At 48.1% G+C, this 21,941-nt stretch overlaps 1 long non-coding RNA gene across 1 annotated transcript in view; it reads right to left on the minus strand.

Moving 5' to 3' along the window:
• Nucleotides 1-206: 206 nt before the first annotated feature.
• LOC129381679 (uncharacterized) overlaps nucleotides 207-21,941 on the minus strand; it is a 257,411-nt gene continuing 235,676 nt past the window's right edge. The window contains exon 3 of the long non-coding RNA XR_008609790.1: nucleotides 207-276. This is a non-coding gene — a long non-coding RNA (uncharacterized lncRNA). The remainder of the gene's footprint in view (nucleotides 277-21,941) is intronic.

Here is a 21,941-nt window from a genome sequence, read left to right on the forward strand (position 1 = left end):
TATCCCACATTTGGACGTACACCGTCGTTTTCAGCAACAAAACAACCACTCAGTAGCAAGGCTTATGGGCTCAGTGGCGCCGCAGTTTCCTTGTTTGCACGAGACGCCGTTCGTCTACACGATGTGGGGCATTCTCTAAAGGCAATTGGAATGCTAAGCTCTAGATATATCTGCAATACATGGGCGAAGCAAAGTAAGAATGACTACTTACAATAAACGCCTCCAGGCAGCAGCTGCGGTTTGCCTGGTAGCGCCTACGGCGGTCACAATGGGGTACTGCAAAGACATTTCCACAGGGTGCTTTATTTGATTGCCAACAATAATGCCGATGGTGACGATCGCGGATCAGAGAGGCCTAGGCTTTGCGCAAACTCCGATCCATGTTTCGTTCCGGCTTTTTATTTTATGTACACAGTGTAAAAAATGGAAGAAAAAAAAAACACACCACGTTCACTTAGGCATCAGACGCCCCATTTGCATTCTTTCGAGGCCTATGTGGGATGCCTTTTTTTGGTAGCAGGCTTTTTGTTTGAGTGCGTGCCAGAAACTGGTATTTACGTTACCTTGCTGCCTTCCATAGTTGTTATTCTGCCTTCTTTGCACGTCCCATAAATACAGGTTGCAAATACACGTGCTTTGGAATTTACAAGTACGAGATTAAACTTACTAGCCATAGTGAAAACGTGAGGCACAAGTTCACACGTTCATTGCAACATGGCCTTTTATTTTGGAAATTAATTACGAGAAATGAGAAAGAACCAGGTTTTGACGCGGTCGCGGAGCTGATTTTTCTGCACTTCAGGCAAATGCATTACTGCTCTTGAAACAATGTAGAGAAGACACAGGGATGACGAACTCGTGGGTACGATATACTGCTAAGACACAAAAAATTATTATTGACGTATACTAAGGAGGCTTAAATAGTTGGTGTTATGAGTAGGCTCGTAACTTGCTAAAACATACTGCTTGGATTGCATAGTTGTAACGTAGTAATTACAGGCGTTGGATAGTTTGAGTAAGGTGGACATATGGCATACCGAGACCTAATTGATATAGAAAAAAAGAACACTGAGGCAAGAAGACAAAGGTGTGGTCTATCGGAAAAGTCCTAAATAGTACAAATCCACCCGTATCTGCACAATACGTATTTTCATTCTTTGAACGAGCACAGTGAATTGTGATTTGTCATAAATCTGTTCCATTTACATTGTCTGATGAGTTTTATGACATCGACAACTTTGAAGATGTAGCTGTAGGTATTTAATAGTTTTTGTACCATTAGATTAGCCGCCAACTGTCTATAGTTTCTGAATCATTTGCCAGTTTTCCGTGACGGCTTATGAGTTCTCCTAATTCCAACAAAGTGTCATAGATTGCCAACTCTCCCAAAACCGATATCTTGTTAAACAGCAGTCAGTACAAAATGCGTATCCAGAAACATCGGATGAAGTTGTGGCACAGATCACCTGCAACGAGGCCCTTTGCCCAGTGCAGTTCATTGGCAATTAAAAAAAAATCCTCCATCAACCAAACAATGACACGCCAACTTCCACACAAGTTATAGTCTAGCTAATCAGTACTTTGCCAGCACGGTGGCGTCCCTGTAATATCTGCAACAGCCCTGTCAGATATTCTCGCGCTGTAATGACGATAACAACAATAAACACTGTTAAAAGTGCGAGTTAGGAAGCTAAATGTTTATTGGACCAACCTGTGTGAAGAAAAACAAGCTAAATTCTAATCACAACGATAGTTCACAACGAAGTGCGCACGATAGCTATACATTACAATTTTTTTTTACAGATTAACTGCTGGTGCCCGTGTAAATTCGATAATGCGAACCTTTGCGATAATGCGGAACACGTGCTCTGATCAGACACATGTCTTTTCCTATACAATACACCGACAACGTTCAAAAACTTTCGGATACTGCAGGCATGTTTCGTGCTGAGTGACTGCTTGGTGAAAGCGATAACCATGTGAAAAAAAGAACGCCGACGAAAACAAACACAACCGCGCGTGCAGTATCTTCTTGGCATGCATCACGGACAGCACGGAACGTTGACAAATTGTGACGGTGAAGCAGGAAGAGGGTTTTTAGATATGGTTTAACGGATGGATGGATGGATGGATGGATGGATGCAAAACTTTAATAAGGTCCTGAGGTAGGCGACTCAGCGCGCTGCGCGCCGCTCCCACGTAGAGACAGTCAGGCCTTGCCTGACCACCGCATCGTGGGCCCTCCGGACAGCCCATAGTTGCGCCCCGGCATCGGCGCTCTTGAGAGCGGAGAGCCACTTGTCCTCATCGATTTGTTCTGTGCCTCGTAACGAGGGGCAACGCCAGAGCATATGGTCTAGGCTAGCGATGTCATTGCAGTGCCTGCAAGAACTAGTGGCATAGGTGTCGGGATAAATTTTGTGGAATAAAGCCGGGTTGGGATATGAGCCTGTTTGCAGTAATCTGAGGGTCAATGCCTGCGCTCTATTTAACTTCTTCTGTGGAAGGGGAAAGTCTCTCCTGGCGAGATTAAAGTGCTGCGCAATTTTGTTGTATGTGGTCGGTTGATCTCTGTTCTCCACAACTGCGGGCCGGCGTTGGAGTTCTCCACGGTCGCGGAAAGCGAGACCGCGCGCCTTGGAGTGGGCCAGCTCATTGAGATTTGTGGGCCCTCCCATGATGGATCCCATGTGAGCGGGGAACCACGTGAGAGTGTGGGTGGCGATGCTTTTGCCGTCGAGGATGCGACAGGCTTCCTTACAAACGGCGCCAACGCTGAAGGCGCGGATGGCGGCCCTTGAGTCGCTAAAGGTATTGGCATGTCCGTCGTCCAGGAGGGCCAAGGCAATGGCCACTTGCTCGGCAGCACGCGACGACGTGCTTCGTACCGAAGCGGCGTTAACGGTCGAACCCCTGTGGTTGATTGACATTACCGTGAAATTGTTGCTGTTGCCATACGGGGCCGCGTCAATGAAGCAGCTGCCGTGAGGGAGTTCTGGTGCGCGGCGTAGGAGCGCCACTGCTCTGGCCTTTCTTCTTTCTACGTTACGCAGGGGATGCATATTGCGCGGAGAAGGCGATATGATGATGTTATCTTTATGCTCTTTCGGAAGGCCCTGGTAGGCGTCTTCGACAGAGGCCGGGGGGACGCCGATCTCAGTTAGGAGTCGTCTGCCCACCCTGGTGCCGGAGAGCCTGAGAATCTGTGCCCTTTCTTGTGCTTCTGCAATCTCTTGCAGGGCATTATGAATACCCAACTGCAGGAGTCGGTCGGTGCGTGTGTAGTTTGGTAGTCTGAGCGCGCTCTTGATCCCCTTCCTTATCATGGCATTTAGCTTGTCTCGCTCGGCCCTCTTCCAGACGTGCATGGCCACTACGTACGTAAAATGGCACAAGAAAGCGTGGACTAGCCTTAACAAATTCTCTTCGCTCAGGCCTCTCCTTCTGTTAGCTACCCGCATGATTAGACCGATGACGCTATCCGTCTCTTTTGCTAGTTTGTGAATGGTGATGCTATTCGTGCCCGCCCCTTCGAGTGTCATTCCCAAGATTCGAATGGACGCGACTTTGGGAATAGGATCTCCGCAATTGGTGAAGAGATTAATGTCAATTTCAGTGGGGGATTTCCAGTTCTGTGGCTTGAGGCCCTTTCTACTTGGGCTGCAGAGAATGAGCTCCGATTTCTTTGGGGAGCACCGGAGACCCGTGTCGGTTAGAAAGCGCTCTGTAGTGTCGTCAGCTTCCTGGAGAGCGGCTTCAACTTGGCCGTCACTGCCACCCGCGCACCAGACAGTGATGTCGTCCGCGTAGATCATGTGACCGATACCCTGGATCTTGCCTAGATACCTTGAGAGGTCGACCATTGCGATGTTGAAGAGGAGTGGTGAGATGACTGACCCCTGGGGGGTGCCTCTTCTGCTCAGCTCCCTTTTCTCCGATTCCAAATCTCCAGCCTTCAGGATGGCGCATCCTTTGCTCAAGAAAGACCTGACGAAGGCATGGGAGGACGAGCCCAGGTCGAGTTTGGAGATGGCATCGAGAACGAACTCGTGACGGATGTTATTGAAGGCCTGCTCCAGGACCAAACCAATGATGGCTCTTGTGTCCCGAGTGCAGCGTACCAGGATTTGGATCTTGATAAGCTTCATGGCGTCCTGGGTGGAGAGGCCTGGCCTGAAACCTATCATGTTGTGAGGGAAAAGGTCATGAGCCTCGATATACTCGGCAATTCTGTTATGAATGGCGTGCTCGGCCACCTTCTCTACACATGACGTCAGTGAGATTGGGCGGAGGTTGTCCAGCCTCGGTGGTTTACCGCGCTTTGGGATTAGTATGACCTTCGCCAATTTCCATTCTTCCGGTACAATTCCCTGCTCCCAAATCCGATTTATCTCATCTGTAGGAAACTCGATCGATGCGTCCTCTAGGTTTCTGAGAGCCTTGTTGTTAATGTGATCCGGGCCGGGTGCTGACCTACCATTGAGGTGGTGTAGGGCGCGGCGGATTTCACTGATGTTGAAAGGCTCGTCCAGCGCGGAGTTCGGTTTCCCTTTGTATACTGGGTATACCGCCTCATCGGCCACAGTTTTGAGCGGCAGGTACTTCTTAGCCAATATCTCCAGCATGTCCTTTTCCGAACACGACTTTTTGGCTTCGTGGAGCGCTTTAGCGAGGACACTTCTCTGGTTTGGCTTGATGCCGGAGTCGTCGAGCAAGTGTTTGAGAAGATTCCACTTCCCTCCCGTGCGCATCTGCCCGTCGATTAAATTGCAAATTTCGTCCCATTGATGTCTAGACACAGCTTGGCAGTGCTCGTCGATCTGCTTGATGATCTCGGCTATCTTTTTTCTGAGCTTGCGATTCAAGCGTTGGCTTTCCCACCTCTCGAGAAGTGATTGCTTAGCCTCGAGAAGGTGTGCTAGCCTGCTATCCATTTTGTCTGTCTGTAGATCCGTCTCTATGGTTTTGGTGGTGGAGCAGACGTCTTGCAGAATTAGTGCGCGCCACTGGACGAGACTCTCCGGCTTTTCTCCACGGGCGGCGCGTGCCTTGCGAACCTCACAGAATTTGTCCCAGTCAGGCACCGAGAACGCCTTCTTTCTTTTCTGCTCCACTTATAAGCTGGTGGCCGTGATGTAGTGATCACTACCGAGGTCTTTGAGCAGATTCGACCACATGGGTGATCCAGCGTTTTTAACAAAGGCGAGATCCGGGACAGAGTTCCTGGTCGAGGAGGTGCCCCGTCTGGTGGGAAAGGCTGGGTCCGCCAATAGAGAGAGTCCCGCATCTCCCGCCTCCTGCCACAGGCTTCTGCCCTTGACCATGTCGTGCGTGTAGTTCCACGCGTGAAAGGGGCGTTGAAATCGCAGGCCACAACCAGTGGAGAGTTTCCGGCGAGTTTCGTTGCCCTAGTGATGACGGTTTTGAAACGTTGTCTGTGATCGCTCGGGCTGCTATATACGTTAAGTATAAGAATGCTAGAGATGTTGGATTGGCTTGGGATGACTTCTACTAGGGAGGTTTCCGCCTTGCTAGGCCGGACCCCTAGATCGTGTGCGACGAAAGTGAACTTGCTACTGACTAATGTGCAGATTCCTCCGTCGTCCCCGCGGAGAGCAAGAGCTTTGTATTCCAGGAGTGAAACCGGACTTGCAATAATATAACATGTGGCTTTTCTTTGTGAATGCGAACAAACTGCTGGAGGGTGCATCTTTTATGGCGGAATCCCCTGCAGTTCCACTGCCAAATCCTAAATTGGTGTGTGGCGCCATCCTTGCTGTATAGAGCGCCTTCCGGCGTTGCTACTAGGGTCTCGAGGGAGATGGTTCTATTAATCGGTCCGGGAATGTGCAGTGGTGGCGGCGTAGGTACCAACGCGCCATCCGTGAAGTGAACGGGACGTACGTGGGTCGACGTCCTGATGTCCATTTCCTGCACCTTGGAGTCTATCTCTGGCATTCTGTTTTCTAAGCATTAAATTTTGATATTTTGCGCGTCTAACTTCTGATGCACGACCAAGAGTCGCTGATCCACTGCAGATAGTCGTTCGGTAATCTTGATCTTGTAGTAGATTGAATTCAACATTTCTCTGACTTCGGACATGGCTTTAGCCGGTACATTTCCCGGCATGCTGGGAACGGCCTTTCCTTTGGCTGGGTTGCCCGAGTGGCTCGCATCCACGACCATGGGAACGTCTGCGGTTTGGGGAGAGGGGGTTCCCGAGGGGGATGAACTAGGGACTGGAACGGCGTGAGGTCCCCGAGGGGGTTGGGGAGAGGGAGAGGGGAGAGGGGGTTGAACTAGGGACGGGAACATGGTGAGGTTGATTAGCCTTTCTGAACTCTGCTATTTCGGCTCGCAATAACTCGATTATGCTGCGCATCTCGGCATTTTCTTTCCTAAGCTGAGCTATTTCAGACGAACGATGCTCTGGCGCCGCACCGCCAGTTACCTTTACGGCAGTTCTCCCTCCACTCCGCACCCTGTCTGCCCAAGTGGCCCCTTGTTTCCCAGCACCGGCTCGCTCCTCGAACCGGACCCTGTTTTGTGGGTCCCGGGAGGGGCTTCCCGATCTGGAGCGGCCCCGGGACCTGGTCCTGGAACGACTCCTGGACCTGGACCGGGAACAGCTCCTGGACTCGACCGGCTTCTCGAGCCGGAGCGCCTGCTCGAAGATTTAGCCGGTTCGCTGTCGGCGCTTGTCTGTGCTGGTGACGCGTCTCGATTCCTGGATTCCGCATTTCTTTCCCTTCTCCTCTGCCGAACGATGTACGGGAGTTGGAATATTTGCTTGCAAATCTTGCCCGCTGTCGCGTGCGGACCCCCGCAAAGGCTGCAAGTAGGCGAGCAGGTGTGGTTGTCGTCGGGTTGTTGGCCCCACATTTCCTCCATAGCTTGTCCTCCGGCGCTGGGCAGACGTCGGCTCTGTGGCCTAGTCTACCGCAGGCATAGCACCAGTCATGCTGCCTGAGGTACAAGGAGCACTTGACTAGCGCCGAGCCATAGAAAACGAAGTTGGGGACCTTGTAGCCGTCGAAAACGATGACTACCGTTTCGCTATTCTTGATTCGCTTGGCTCCCAGGGCTAAGGGATTTCTCTCGTTGAGAATGCTTCTGTCCAGGTCGGCCTGGCTCTCCGACACATCAATTTGACGTATGACACCCTTACACGTGGCGTGCGGCACGGCTTCGTAAGTGCCGAGTTCGTACTGTTTGATTCCCTGGGTGATGGAATTCATTTTTAGATAAGCACCTGCTTTATCGCGAGACGCGGTGCTGAGGACGATAATATTTTGTGTTGCGTTGGGGCAGACGATGTCATGGCTAGCTTGCTCGGACGTGAGTCCTGCCGCGGCGGCAACGGCCCGACCAAGCCGAGCGGAGCCCGTTTTCTGAACATCCAGACCACCCCTGGGGCAGGCGATAGTCTTCCAGTCTTCCTTCGGGAGCTGAGGCATTCGCGACGACTTGATGATCTTGTGCTTTAGGCTAAGGGGCTTCCTGCTGCCATTGAGACGCTCGCGGTGCCCCTCGTTGCTTGCCGCTTCACGGGTGTTGTCGCGACCAGAGACGCGCAGGGCGTTTTTCTTGACAGCGTTGGAGCGCCAGCCGTGCTCCGCACCAAATTCTTCCGGCGGAAGATCGTCTCCATCCATTACAACAAGCATTCCCTCTGCCATGATGAGGTGGGACTAACCCTGCCCGGCGAGCGCTGGTTAGGCCTTGCCGTCAGACTGAGGGGAGCGCGGCGTCACGGAAGAGAAGAAGCTCGAAAAACCAACGAAAACCACCCACCGCAGAAAAGTTGGTATCCGTGGGTTCCTCTTTTCCTTATGCATTTATTGGTGCAGAAATCATAGAGATTGAGATGAATTTCTTAACGCAAATATCGTAGAAAGCAGGAGCCGGTGTGGGCACGACCGTACTACTCGGCGTCTGCTTCTTCTTTAATATGGTTTAAAAATTAAATATTTGTTTTGTTAAAGGAAACAGCTTTCTGGAGTGTTACGTGACAAAACCACCATACAATAATAAGCCAAGCTATGGCGCGGTACCCTGGAAGCATTGTTACTACCATCACAGCACCCCTAGTAGGGATCCGAACTCGGAACTTTGCACTTTTCATCGCAACGTCATAGCCAATAAGCCAACCTGCTGGGTGTAGGGCGTCTTGGTTTCATGGGTACGCAGCGAAGGACGTTTGTTCTTGTTTGCTTGCCAACACCGCAGCACAATGGCATTGGTGAACGCTGCCTCATAACAAAGGGGAGGGGGGAGCAAATTGAGGCAAATAATGTTTTCTGCCTCATTCGATACCTCAACGCATCCGTTTGGTTTTCCCAGCGTCAAGCTCTGGTAGGGCAAGCGCAGACAGTCGACAGCTCTGAGCATCGCGTTTGACTGCGCGAGCACTGCACAAACAAATGAGTGAGAAAGCACCGCTTCATTTCGGAGTGTCGTTTGCCATGAACTGCAACAGGTGATATATGAATAGGAGAGTTTCCATGTTGCCAATACAGTGAGTGTATACACAGAGCCATTATATGTTCACAAAACTTCGTCATAATTGAGGCCTTTCTCATAGTCGCAGAGCTAACGTTCTTCAGCATCGTTCGACGGTGCGACGCCTGTTGCGCCACAGGGAAAGCGCAAGTGCTAGGCATACAAAGAGACGCCACGAACATGCGATGTGGAGAGGGCGCGAACGCAGTCACTACATTGATCTCGACGGAGCGACCGCTGTTGCATTGCGGGCCCTCTCGAGTGAAGCAATTCGCCGGTTGATATCCGCGGGGTGGTAAGACGCCGCTTGGCGACGACGGCTCAAAGCCTCCCCCGCAACGCTCACAGAAGGCCTCGCTCTCATCCATGACCAAGCTCGCATTGACAAGGCGAGCGCGGCGCTCCTCTTAGCCAGGCGCGTGGCGAGTTAAGTGGTCATGCGGCCACCCTTCTGCGGACAGCGCTTGCGGCAAGTTGGCGGCGGCGGAGCTCGGTGCGGCGAGTCACGTGATGCGTTGCCAAGGCTACGATGCAGCAGCGGTCAAATGAAGGTCAAATTCGCGGCGACGGCTAAACTCGGCTTGATGAGGTTAGTAAAGCCTTCACTTTAAAAATGAAGTCGGGGCCCGTGAGGTACGTGCATGCGATCGTCGAAATTCGGTTTGGGAGAACGCAGGGAAGGAATTTTGCTTGCCGAGGCTAGACGGGCGAGTGGAGAGATTGTTTCACTTGGCAGTGCAGTTCGCCTCCTGAAATCATAGGCGCTCAGCACTGAAATATTTCTCTCTCGGCAATTAATGACCGGACCTGAAAAATGTTTGCGATAGAACGCTCCATAGAGGTCATGTAACAACTTCCAGCGTATAACCAAAATTCGCTAAGGGGCCTGGTGCGGGGCCCTTTAATGGTTGCGGCACCGGGTTTGTGAGTAGTAATACATCGTGTAGAGGAAATACTGCGAGCAATGAGGACTGAGACACACACTGCGAGCACAGTGGTCGGTTTGTCTCAGTCCTCTGTAACCGCATTATTTTCACTATAGGATTCTGAAGCTTTCTGAAATAAAAATGCCTTTGCAAACTCGCCAAGCTTTCTGTATCTCGTAATGCTCTTCTCTAGTGATTCACTAGGCCGGCAGAACGAATCACATACAGCGGGCCCTTTTCGCAAGCTCAAAGCTGCTCCATGACCGCTGCTGTTTCCCCTAGGCTGTGGCGAAAAGCTTTGACATATTTCAGCCGTGGGGGCATAATTCGGAAGCCACCGCTATGACTTCATAGCTGGGTCTAATGTTAGAAGGTCAAAGGACAACAAAACATAAGCAATGTGAAATCACAGAACGTAAGAGCTGTTCATTATAAAATACGAAGACGCCAAATAAACAGACACACACAAGAGAAGAGAACGGCACAGGGCGCCGTTCTCTTCTCTTGTGTGTGTCTGTTTATTTGGCGTCTTCATATTTTATATAGAAAGCTACCAACTAGCCCAACAAGAAGTGCTTTTAAGTAAGAGCTTTGTTATCTGGTAGGAATAGTCTATGCCACATATTAACGCGACAGGGTTAAGGGTCCCGTGTCGCTGAAAATGTGGCGTCGGCGTCGCGCGTCAACCATCGTTTCCGAAAAGAGTTATTCCGAACCATGTAAACCCAACCACGCAGGCCCTCCGTGTAGCGTAAGGAATTTACTGAACTAACTGAATTTCTCAAAGTAAAATATGACAGAAAAATCACAAAGTATGACTTGCATACAACCTACGGCCGTGATAGCGTCGGATTGTGATTTGAATACAGCAGAAAACATGAGCCTATTAAGCGAAAAGTCAAACTCATTTTGCACAGTTTCTACCATTCATAGACCGGCCATGGCGCCCCCGATTTGGGCACTCCGGTGCGCATATCTTGGGCGCCAAGGAGCGGCGTGCCCTGTTCGTCGCCACACCTCCAGATGGCACTCACCTCCTCCGCATCGCGGCCCACGCAAGAGGCTGCACTTCTACAAGAAAGCTCGCCTTCGTGAATAGCGTTATGCGCCAGCGTCTCCCGGTAAATATTGCGGTTAGATACGCTGCAGCTGCGGGGAAGTGCGAGAAGCAGTCAGGGATTTTGGAATTCTATCGCGTTCCACTCTTAAAGGCGAAGCTTAAGCCGCTTCCAAATTTTTAAGATAACTTTTTTATAAGAATTGCGACACAACAAATGAACAAGGATGAGAGAGCTTACTTGGAGAAGCCCGCCATTCCAACTAATTTATTTCTATGATGAAACAGGCTATATAAGCGTGTGTACAACACATGAGCATAGCCACAAGTACAAACAGCATAAAAAAAGTATAGTGAGACGAAATTTTGCTTTTAAAACGAGCACAAACTATCCCAGATGCCTGTTATTTTAGCTGTAATGTTTTAATGTTTTAGCTTAATGTCGTGAAAAACAGAGCTGCATAATATACGCAAAGAACGGTACACATGGGGAAAGAACGACGAGGCGCGAAAACCGGAATTCTGCCTTTCAGAATAATTCCGTGCTGCCGAAGCTCTGAACTCACCCGTGCAAACGCCATTACGGTGCGTAGGCACCGGGTGGTTCTCGGAGACGTAATGCAAAAAAAAAAAAAAAAATGTGCGCTAGCCGCAGTATGCAAATTTTTAGATGGAGCAGCAACTTCCACATCTAGTGTGAATGCAGCGACGAAAAGTAGGCGTTGCATAATTAATCTCTCACTTTTTTTGTCGGTGGACGCCACGTGGTCAGGTTTTCTGAGCAACAGTGCGCTGTAAGCATTATGTACCCTGACACGTAGGCAGGCCGACCCCCATCTAGCAACACACACAAAAAAAAAACTACACTTCACAGGAAAAACTACACAGGACAGACTACTACACAAAAACTACACAGGGCAGACTCGGTGGCACACTGGCAGGTGGCCCGGAAACATTTTTCTTTTCATTCCCTCTAGCAGCAGCCTCTGTGTATCGGCTTCGGCTCATTTCGCAAGCTATAACTCTCGACTACAACGCGTGTCGGGTCCGGAAATGCGTTCGTCGCAGTCTTCCGCTCTATATTTCTTCCAGCACGACGGTACGAGAAGCGCCCAGCTCGGGTCGTTTAACAAGCTCTGCTCCTAATCCACGCTGCATTACGCTGCAGACACCCTCGCCTAAGTCTCGACGCCTCGCAACTGGCGAGAATCGATGTCCTGTCTCGGCTGCGCGTGAATTCTTTGCTTTCTGACGCGCCACTAATCTCTGGCTGGCTCGTCGCTTTATTTTAGCTTGGATAGTTTCTCCTCTTGCCCTTCTTTTTTAACACAGTGAAGCGATGCGATCAATACAAGCAGAGAAAAGCAGCGCTTAAGTATTCCTATTAGCTCCGAATAAATTATTCCCCGGAGGTACAACGTGGCTGTTGCTTCTTCGAGGACCGAATTTCGGTACCAAGCTGGCTACATCGACTTGGGAAAGATCCCATTATTTATTGTGATCATGAAATTTACCCATATACTTTCTGTCGGAACGCAAGAGCTGATAACTCACTGTCATAGGCCGTTGTCGCTTTTGCTGGGTGCTTTTCCAGCAACCCAAGCTTTAACTTCCTCGTTTTAGCTGCATTCCAGCCACTAAGTGTGTCCTTGCCTTAGAGTACATTTCATTGTTTGCTGCACTCATGCCACGACAACCTCTCACACCACGCCGGCTCGTCGTCCTGGGTTGCATCAGCGGTGTTTTCAACCGAGCGTGACAGAGTGCCTCTAAGCAAGAAAGTCTGCCGACTTGACCAATTGTCGCTGTCTTGCCGGCGTGTTGTCGGCATAGGCGTCATGTCGGTCCAGTGCAACCGGGCCTTAACGACATTCCAACCTGGACAGGCAGAATGATAAAGTGACATTGTGAGGCCATGTCTGTGGAATATTAAAGGGCAGAAACGTTCGTTGTAATACTTGCGTCGAGGGTATTTTGGGAAGCCTAGGCAAAAGCTGCCGCTTCAGCGACTCAAGCAGCACTATTGTCGACTGAATGTGGCTGTTAGTTTAATGGCCTTAGCATGGATGGGCCGTGCTGTAGTTTTCATAAGTTGAACGCTGTGTTTTGTATGGGTATAGTGGAGGGGGTGAGAGGGCGACCAGACGGGATGCACCGCCACGTTAGCCGTGTTTGGTGACACACGGTGTCATAGTTAAATTATTCGCCAAAACTATTTTCCTCTAAGAATGCAGTGTCCGCGCTATACGCAAGCATGCAGCATTGTATAGCTGAGATGCGGCAGCCAGGTTAAGTGTGGCCGACTACGTTATGCTTATATGGATTGGCTGGTTTTGGGCGATATAACTTGGCACGAACAACTGGTAGCAGTTACGCAAGTGTCATTCCGATGCCTCTCAGCCACAATAAGTAGACAGCAAAATGCCTGAACACATTAGAGTACGGCACACACGTTCCCACTTTTCCTGTCAATTGAGCATGACAAATAACTTCTTTTAAACTACCAACGCCGAATAATGTGTAGCAGTAGTTTAAGATATTTTTTCATCTTTTTGAAACCATTGAAGTGCGTCGCAACGAATGCAGCAATGCATGCAAACATTTTGGGCTTATGATTTTGATTCTACTAGCACACGTCTCCACATGCGGCAACTTTATACCTTCTAATTTATGTTCAGTTTTGTCTAGTTCGTCATATTAATAAAGTCTCTGTAGTGCGTGACTAAAATTTGAAAATTCTTTCTTGGCAGGACCGGAGAATTTTACGCATTGTGCATAATTCTGTGCTTGCTGTCGTATGGAATGCCAAGAATTTTGTCGTCTCTCCAGAGCAGCTTCAGAAACGGCGGAAAGCACTACCTGATGCGATGGCAAGGTTGCTTACCCTATATTCTGCACTTAGGAATGATGGCAGACGCTGGAGGCCAATAGTAAATTATTAAGTGCACCAAGTAGTGCAGGATTTTCACCGATGGCTGGCGTTGTACGCATTGTGTCGAAAGCATGATTTCAACAATGTTGACCTTTACTCCTGAAAACGCTTCCTGTTGCTTCCTTGCGAATATTTTGTTTATTTTTGGAGAGTCTAGACCTTTTTCTTGGGCTTATCGTGTAACGGTACGTAGAGAGAAAGGTTTCGTGGATTTGTGATAACTTTTTTGTCATTTATTGGCGCAATGTTTACTAATGTAGAAACGAATTTGCGGACATTCCTAGACAATTTCCAGGAAAAGTAGAAATCACACTGCCAACGCCGATAAATGTGCTGAAGATTGCTTTCTGCACAACGCGTTCTGGAAAGCATTTCTTTCGATCTGTTTCACAGTAGTGTATTTCGTCCATGGCTATAGAATAGGTCTTCCATTTGTCAGACCCCGAAAAAAACTATATAAGCCTGGAGGCTAAAGGAAAAGAAGATTGGAAATCTCATACGGCAAAATACACGGATTCAAAACACTAAAAGAAATAGGTAGTGAGGGCTTGCTGCAGAATTACAGAAAGAAAAAGGGTAAAATTCTGCATGTAAAGCTACTATATAATAAAACAATGCGCTGATGATGTAGCTTGCATTGAAAGGTGTCCGAGAAAGGCTGCTAGTCTCTACAAAGTGCGGTCAAGGCTGTATAAAACTTCTACGAAAACACAGTTGCCTCTGGCACATGGAGGGATAATCTAGAAGCGATATTTTTTTGCGTCGTTTAAACTTTTCCAGATTTATAGAAGGCCATTCAGTTTGGAGAATCCGAAGTAAATGGTTCCTGACGACAAAATGATTGCCCATAATAACTACTTTTGCAGTTTTCGCTTCTAAGTTCCGGTCTTTTGTTCTTTTGAGGTTCGGGTGATAAGGGAGTATATAATGTGTTTCGGGCAGTTGCGTCGTAAGTACCACGCACTATCTCGGCAGGGCCGCACTTCTCCCGTAGCTGTCTGACTGTGGGGTTCTTTCTGCAAAGAATATTCATCAGCCGAAAGAGTCAGTGAACAGCTTTTCTTTAGCGATTTCAGATTATTTATTTCCCTATACTCCCTGATGCATTTTGTATTCTCCACAAAAACGAATTTCAAGGCAGCCTAAGAGCTCACGTCTAAACAGCTGCATTCAGACCGATTGCCTGAAAGCTTGCATCTGTTGCCAATGCTGCAGCGACAGAAACAGTAGAAAACAGCCTTAAAATATTGTTTCATTTCCGGGAGCGGGAGAAATATGTGTGTGTTTACAGCCTTCGCGTTGGTGATGCATTTTGTGTGCGGGATGCGGCAGTTTAGAAAAGAATGAGAGCGAAAATATATACTAACGACTGTCCTACCCAAATATCGCGTTGCATTACTTCCTTCTTGGTTGTTAAGATTTCGTAATTTTACTAACTGTAATTTGGAGGTTTGAACATTCACATTACGCGTGAGATTTATTGACAGTCATTAGAGACCCTAATAAAATCAGCAAAAGAGCATGAATTCGGTACTCTTGACGAACACAGCTGTTGCTCAGAATCCTTCTGACAAAGACAAATCAAATGTGGGGATGGGGTTAATAGGATGTCCTGTCTGAATGTGACATATATTTTATCCCTTAAAGCCGAAGGCGTTTTGGCTGTTCCTCCGACCTTTCTGCTGCTGCTGACTGCTCTCTTGCGGGATGTCGTTATCATGCCGGCGCCGTCCTTCATTTCTGATCTCTGTTGGCTCCTGGCTAGTCTTCGAAGATTGGCTGCAATAAATACAGCGCAAACGCTGGATATAGCTCACATTTAGGCGGATGGTGGCAGCAAATGATTCATGTGGACACGGACGCGAGCTCAATACCAACTAGTCGTCGTTGTGGCCGACTGATTGCCATCATGCCATTGCAATTGTTTCTTGGCTGTCATGTCATCTTCATCCTCCCACCTTCTCCACTCTGTCATTGTCATTACTTGCCTCATATTCGTCATCATGTTGTCATATTGGAGCCGTCGTCATTGTATTGTTTTTGACATTTCATCATTATCAGTCAGGCGCTTTAATTTTACTGTCACCAAGAAGTGATCCCTAAGGCGTTGTGGTCGTTCCACTGTAGTGACTCTGTTGTTATGACTTCACTGGCATCATCCTATTGTACTCCTGCCATTGTCGACATGACGTAATTTTCATACAGTCTTTGTCACTCCGTTCTCAGCATATCATACTAGTCAGGCCATTATCGTCACATCGATGTCATTATTTCGGCGTCATCATCCTCTTGACACGTGTAATTGATTTTGATTCTTGTGAGAGTCCTTTTCACCGGCTAATAAACTCTAAATCTTATCGCTCAGCGCAGGACCTGCCTGCGTCTATCGGAAGTTTCTCAAATGTTATCGATGGTCCTATCAGGTGTCTGTCGTAACCGCATCTTGTCTAATCAGATTGCATGTGCAAGGCGAATTCTGTTGTACTTCCTAGAAAACACATTGGCACCAGCGATGACTCATGTACAAAAGCCGACGCGCTTTACCCACAGATCATTTTTCGACAATCGCGAACATTATTCGCTGCTTTCGTTATGCTCTGATTGCCACTTGCATTTAGGGGCACAAGTTAGCCTAATAAAGAGTTAGTTTCGTAATTCACAGTTTTGCTACTCTATCCTTGACCGTTATTACAACGTGACATCTGCTGGAGGTGCTTCTCCATTCATGTAACAGACGCCCTCTCAAAGCCACCATCCAAACCCGAACCACGAGTACATTGTTCGCCTTGCCACAGAGAACAAGCTAGCTGCAGGTGACAACAGTCTCCGCCGGAGCACGGACTTATACCTTAAACAACGAGGAAGACCGTGGACATGTAAATTTCTAGGATGAAGACGCAGCATCCCCTGCAGCCATCGGGCTGGAGCTTCGAAAACGAACCGTAAATCTGGTTCCACGTACTTGAAAGGTTGACAACCTTCAATTATTCAATTACTGGACCTCTGAAGATAAGCTGCGTCATGTGTACGTCCCCTTAAAAGATGCGGCGAGGACTTGGTTCGAGAACCGGGACGTCACCCTTGCAAGCTGGGACTGTTTCGGTAGTAACTATCTAAGGACTATCACAGAGGCTGTCTGAAAAGAAAGAGCCGAAGTTCTCCGGGAAGCTCGTGTGCAACTGTCTAATGGCAACGTTGTTATATTTTATGAAAGAAATCACACGTGTTTACCACCATGCCGACCCGGAAATGTCGGAGGAGAAGAAAATTTGTCTGCTGATGCATGATGTGAAGCGAGAACGTTTCGTCGGAATGTTGAGAAACCCTCCAAGACCGAGGAAGAGCTTCTTCGCAAGACAAGCAACATTGAGAAACACTCGAAACACATAACAGGCAGTTCAACCACCACGCGCATAGAACAAACTGCGCCAAAGTTCAACCACGGGGCACCGACGGCCTACATGAGACCAGCAAAGCGGTCGTATTTGAGGCGCTTCAGACGTTCGCGATATCGCACACTTGGGTCGCCTCCATCGCTGACGTCATGAGCGAAGAAATCTTGCGGCTCTTGGGAGTTCTCGAAGTCCCGCCGGAATTTCCACAGCCCGAACTTCAAGTCATGACGTACGCCACGCGTCACCCGTCATCATAGAGTGGCTCCGCGCCCGCGCCAGGGCCTCGTAACACCGCACTTCCGTCGTCTGCCACTGCCGCCGTCGCTGCAGACAGCAAGCCCACCCGTCTACAAGCGCAACTACCCAAAAAAGACAAACGTTTGGCGTCCTCCTGACGATTGCTCGCTCTACTACCTTTGAGGAGAAGCTGTCCACGTCTACCGCCGGTGCCGGTACCACGAAATGGGGCTACTAGGATTTGCCGTTAAGTGGAAGCTTTAGCTCGGGTGATCCTATCTAAATGCATGTAAAAGGAGAATTCGGTTTTCTCGGCAACCACTGTACCAAATTTCACGAGATTTGTCGCACTTAAAAAAAACACTTAAAATCTAGTGACTGTTGGTTTCGAATTTTGATTTAGGTCCTCAATTTTGATTAAATATTGGCAAGAAATCGAAAATTTTCAGAAAACGAAACTATCAAGTTTACAACTGTCTAACTCAGCAAGCGATTATGATATCACAATTATGTGAATTGTGTCAGATAATACGTCTAAAGCGAACAAAATTGATAGGTTACACATGATTCTAAATAAATTGAGTAATAGGGAAATACAGCTTTTGCTGAACCCTTGTACACAACATAAGACATTCACATAAGACATAAATTGACATATCTAATTTGTCCGCATTGAATGATCTCATGGATGCCGTTTACAGGACCGGAATATCTGTGATGTACAGCTGTTAATTTATAAACTTCGTGCGTCTATTTTTTTCAAGCCTCCGAAGTTTTGAAAATCCTTTCGTACAATTCAGGCCCTAAGTCGAAATTCCGCTTCCGACAGTCACAAGAGGAAGCTTTAGCTCGGGCCCAACTCCGACGCGGCCTATTCAAATACATGTAAAACGCAAAGAACGCTTTTCTGAGATAGCCCCTGGACCGATTTTAATGAAATTTGTTGTATTTGAGAGAGAAAGTTAAGTTATAGTGACTGTCAGAAGCGGAATTTTGACATGAGGCCTGAAGTTTATGAAAAGAATTTTCACAAATTCGCACGTTTAAAAAAAATACAAGCACGAAGTTTACGAATTAATAGCTCTGCATCAAGAACAGATATCGCGGTTCTGTAAACGGCGTTCGTTAGATCGTTGAAAGCGGACAAATTCAATATGTCTATATCTTATGTGAATTCGTTAGGCTGCTTACAATGGTACTGCAAAAGCTGTATTTCCATATTATTAACTTTTTTAGTATTTTTCTCTAACACATTAATTTTGTCCGCCTTAGATGTACTATCAGGTGCAATTCACAGAATTGTGGTATCATTTTTCGTTGCTGAGTTAAAGAGTTGTAAACTTGATAGTATCGTTTTCTGAAAATCTTAAATTTTTGCGAATTTTTACTAAAATGTTGACGGCTTAAATAAAAAATTCAAAACCAAGAGTCACTACATTTTACGTTTTTCTTTTAAATGCACCAAACCTCGTTAAATTTGCTGCAGTGGTTGCCGCGATAAACGAATTCTCCTTTTACATGTATTTAGATTGGAGCACCCGAGCCAAAGCTTCCTCTTAATGCGCCGTGACCACAATTTGGCGCAGGAACTCGTGACAGTGCCGACCACCTCGCCGCCACCCACTGAAGACTCCGACGTCCTTCCTTTTCGCCGTCACCACGTCGCTACCTGTCGCCGCAGCGCCGACTGTACCGAGGAGCAGCCCGTGGTCGGTCCGCAAGCCCATATCTGGAAAACTAAAAGCAACAACCGATGGAGGCATGGTTGCTGGACGCCGAAATGCCGAAGATCCGGCACCGAGAATGACCAGGCTTCAAGATCTGTTTCGGCGACGCAGCAACGACATGCCACAATCCAAATGAAGACTGGAAGCAGAGAATATGCCAACAAAGGAACACCTGATGACGCCACGTATCAGCTTCACGTCGATGGGACGCAGCCGGGATACAACTACAAGACCTAACTGCAACGGACAACAAAGAACCACCGACCTCGACGTACTTCTCGACGGCCAAGTAGTCAATGCTTTAATGGACAAAGGAGCGGATTACTCTGTCATGAGTAATATCATGAGCAAGTTCTCCTCTCAGATTCTTTCGCATTCATCTCCACGACCATAGTTCCTGAACCAGACTTCGAATAAATCCAAGTTCCGCCTGACTCAAAGGTCTTCTCCGACGACAAAAAGACTGCCTTTTGACGTCATGAAGAATTCGACAAAGACCAGTTACAAAGCATTGCATAGTAAGTGAGGAGTTCGCTCGCGACTGCGCCAGAGCCCTTACCGAGCCTCGACGCGCGAACGTGAAGCTATAAGGCAACAAATCGACAAATGCTTCGCGGCAACACCATCCAGCCGTCAAAACGCCCGTGGACATCTTCTGTTTTCTTGGTGAAGAAAAAGGGGGGATCCCTCTGTTTGTGCGTCGATTATCGTCGACTGAAAAAGATCACGGAGAAGGACGTATACCCCCTCCCATGGACCGATCGGCTCTGAAACGTAAAATAATCCTAGTCGATGGGTCCTTGAGTGGCTACTGGTAAATAGAAGTCGGCTAGAAGGATCGCGAAATGACGACCTTAATCATGCCAGACGCCCTCTACGAGTTCAAGTTCAGGCCTTTATGACTGTTATCTGGTCATCCAAAGTTCCAGCGCGTGATGGACATGGTGTTAGCAGAGTTGAAGTGGAAGACCTGCCACGTGCAGCTGGATGACATCGTCGTCGCAAGTTTCCACGAGCGCTTCAAATGCCTTGAAACAATACTGGAGAAAATAAATTCTTCTAGACTCACTTTGAAACCAAAAAAGTGTCATTTTTATACGAATAACTACGGATAGCTACTCTTCGTTGGCCACGTCATCAGCAACGCTCGAGTACGCCCTGACCCGCAGAAGACAGCTGCCATCAGAAAGTTGCAGCAGCCCGTAGAAAAGAAGGCAGTGCGTAAATTCGTTCGCATGTGCGCCTACTACAGACGGTTCTTCAATGGATTTTCACGCATCGGTGAGCCACTGACGCGTCCAACTAAATGTGATACAGAGTTCGTGTGAGAAATGCCGCATGCCGACGCATTCCAAGAACTCCAACCAAGCATGCAATCACTACCGATACTTGCGCACTTCGACGAAGACGCCGATACTCAAATCCACAGTGATGCCAGTAGCATAAGGCTCGACGCCGTCCTTGTCCAGATGGAAGAGGGACTTGAACAGATTACAGCTTACGCTAGCCGGTCACTCTCAAAAGCGGAAGGCAATTTTTCTACGACCGAAAATGAATGCCTCGCCATCATTTGGGCTGCAGCAAAGTTCCACCCTTATCTATATGACAGGCGGTGATACGCAATTTTTCTACGACCGAAAATGAATGCCTCGCCATCATTTGGGCTGCAGCAAAGTTCCACCCTTATCTATATGACAGGCGGTGATACGCAATTTTTCTACGACCGAAAATGAATGCCTCGCCATCATTTGGGCTACAGCAAAATTCCGCCCTTATCTATATGACAAGCGGTGATACGCATGCGCTGTGTTGGCTAGCGAATTTGAAGCACTCTTCAGAAAGCACGGCACGATAGAGCATCAGACTGGAAGAGTATGAGATTACTGTTATTTAGTGGTCCAGTCGACAACACTCTGATATCGCAATTGCAGCGGTGTTGCTCATGACCTGAAATAGTAGATGCTGTGCGTCTTAAGGCGTTCGACCAGCGCTAAGGACCTTTGGTACTTTTTCTTTGTAGCTTCCTTACTTTTCTTTCGTAGGTGTGCTTTTCTTTTTCGCTCTCCCGTTATGTTTGTAGCATCGATACGATGTTATTTACGACAGGGTTGTTGACACGCGTACTTATTTATGTTTGTCGAGAGACCCTTTTTTGCCTGCTAACAAATGTTAAACGTTATCTTATAGCGCAGGATACGCCTGCATGTATCGAAAATTTCTCGAATGTTATTGATGGTATATCCATTGTCAGTTGTCCCTGCCCCGTGTGTAATCTTGTTCTATTTGCGACGCGAATTGTGTGCTACTATCTGGAAGACACGCGGGCACCAGCGATAAATCGGGAACCTTCGCAGGCTCATGTAAAAAAGGCGACACACATTTGAACCGCAGATCAGATTATTGACGTCCAGTGAGTGTTCGCTGTTATCGTTGTGCTTTGATTGTCACTAGCTTTTAGGGGCTCAAGTTGGCCTAATAAAGAGTTGGTTTCGTCATTCACTGTTTTGCCGTTGTATCTTTGACAGGGACTACAGCATGACACTATCGTCGTCATACTGTCATTGTCATTCCGGCTTCTGCGTTGTCTTCACCAGATTGCTGCATTATTTCATCGTGCTGAAATCCTCTATTTACGCTCCCAACGAAGCAGAACTTGATTTTCTGACAGTGTCTTTGATACTGTCAGAAATTGATAGCGTCTCATTGAGCGCGTTAATTAATACTGGAACCCCGGTGTCCATATTTGGTGTTACCTTCCGTCGTCGACACAAGAAGGTTCTCACGGCTGCTACTGCACAACCCGTACGTGTCGCTGATGGGGAAATTGTTGCCCTAACTTGAATGTGTACTGCCCGTATAAGCGTCGTCGGCCGGCAGATTCTAGTTATTTTTACAGTGCTGACCAATCGCTCTATGACCTTAACCTTGGACTACACTTTCTAACGGCGCATTCCACTCTGATCGACCATTCTGCCGGTATCCTTTGCCTCGAACTTTTTCTCCCGCAAACTCGTGCCGAACCCCCAAATAACTCTACTACGGCCGGGTTCGCCCGCCTACGGCCTAAACTTCTGACTTTCATCAACGTGCTTTTAACTTCCCCTGTCCCCGTTGGTGGTTACACCGACACACCCATCCTTGATGCCCTTTTGACGCGCAATATCA

The sequence above is a fragment of the Dermacentor andersoni genome, chromosome 11 (assembly GCF_023375885.2).
Source record: "Dermacentor andersoni chromosome 11, qqDerAnde1_hic_scaffold, whole genome shotgun sequence".
In the NCBI taxonomy this organism is placed as follows: domain Eukaryota; kingdom Metazoa; phylum Arthropoda; class Arachnida; order Ixodida; family Ixodidae; genus Dermacentor; species Dermacentor andersoni.